This window comes from Lissotriton vulgaris, chromosome 1_1, assembly GCF_964263255.1.
Source record: "Lissotriton vulgaris chromosome 1_1, aLisVul1.2, whole genome shotgun sequence".
Lineage (NCBI taxonomy): Eukaryota > Metazoa > Chordata > Amphibia > Caudata > Salamandridae > Lissotriton > Lissotriton vulgaris.
The window spans coordinates 1,275,588,947-1,275,590,364 of record NC_141685.1 but is presented as its reverse complement, the minus strand read 5'-3'; the positions used below and the strand labels follow the sequence as shown (position 1 = coordinate 1,275,590,364).

The following is a 1,418-nucleotide window of genomic DNA, read 5'->3' as shown; positions in this document are numbered from 1 at the left end:
AAACAACAAAAGAGTGGCTCGATTCGCGCTCCGCCATTTTGCGCCGTCAGTTCCCAGACACATCACTTGACCGTCACTCTGAAGCATCTCCAACTATGCAATGATAGGGCAAATTAAGCAGTCACATGTGTGGGCTAGATGCGCAAAAACAATCTCCAAGGAGGCAATCCGGGTCTATAAATGGCAGTTTAGGCTGGCCATTTCATACAAAAATCTTCAGAGGGTACTCAGTTCAGGCAGGCCGTTTCACACAAGGCCATAAAGGAAAGCCTGCACTCCCCCCAAGACGGTGGGGCTAGGTCCGGGATGTTCTATTGTGGATGCAGGCCTCACGTGGCGCGGGGACCCCAGCCAATCCCCCAGGGGCACTGTGCTATTCGTCTGACTCTAGAATGCATCTTTGGATGCCGGGGCCATGAGGTAGGGCTCGGAGGAACGTTGGTAAAGTGTGGTTCCGGTGTGTAAACAGCCCTTTCGCAGCACTAGGGGCTGGCCACGGGGAAACAGCAGATGTGCACCACGGGCTCCAGGCTGACCCGCAGGATATGCTGTGCCTGGCACCATGCAGCCACCAGGCTGGTCTCGCACGACACGTCCAGCACGCGGATGTGGGGGAAGCTGGCCAGCGGGCGTGGAGTAGCTGCCTCCCAGATCTCCTCCAGGGAGCGGCCCAGGTGCAGGTAGGTAGCGGGGGTCAGCGGGCTTGGTAGGGGGCTGCTACGGCTGCTGCTGCAGCTACCGCTGCTATTGGTGCTACTTGTTTCGTGCTCGTCGCCACAGCTGGTGCTGCCCGCCCCGCGGCCGGCTCGCTGCCTTTTTCTGGTGCCCACTTACAATAACCACGCTTCCTCTTGGTGGGGGGCTTGGTTGGGCCGGCGGAGCAAGTTTTGGAGTCGCGAGGGCCGGTGGTGGCTTGTCCGTGCAGGGGCAAGAGTGCGCGGCACGAAGAGTAGCCGTAGACGTCCTTGCGGCGCAGGATGACCGGCGAGAACTCGTGCCGCAGGCTGCAGAGGAAGTTCCAGAGCTCTGTGTCCGAGCTCACGAAGTCCTTGGACTGTGGCATGAAGATTTCGAAGGCGCTCTCTAAAGCGGGCTGGGCGTAGAGCAGCTGCGAGTCTGAAGTGACAGTCTCAACCATCCTACCCCAAAAAAATCAGGAACTCAAAATTCTCCAAAAGTAAGCGTTTCCCTTTTAACTTTGTACATAAAAATAGTACCACTTCATGAATAAAATGGTGTACCTCCAACCAAAGCAAAAAAAGCCTAAAAAATTAAGTGACTGGCAAACAGCAAAACTGCCTTACAAGCACAAATGAAATAGAATTGTTAGCCAGTATACTCTGAAAGTGCTTTGTACTAGTTCATCTCTAGACAAGACTTTGAAATCTGCTTCACTCAGTCAAACCTTTTTTGGGAGC

The 1,418-nt window shown here is 54.7% G+C and overlaps 1 pseudogene; it reads right to left on the bottom strand.

The window, feature by feature from the left end:
* Window positions 1-482: 482 nt before the first annotated feature.
* Window positions 483-1,138, bottom strand: LOC147748982 (coiled-coil domain-containing protein 71L-like; annotated as a pseudogene).
* Window positions 1,139-1,418: the final 280 nt, after the last annotated feature.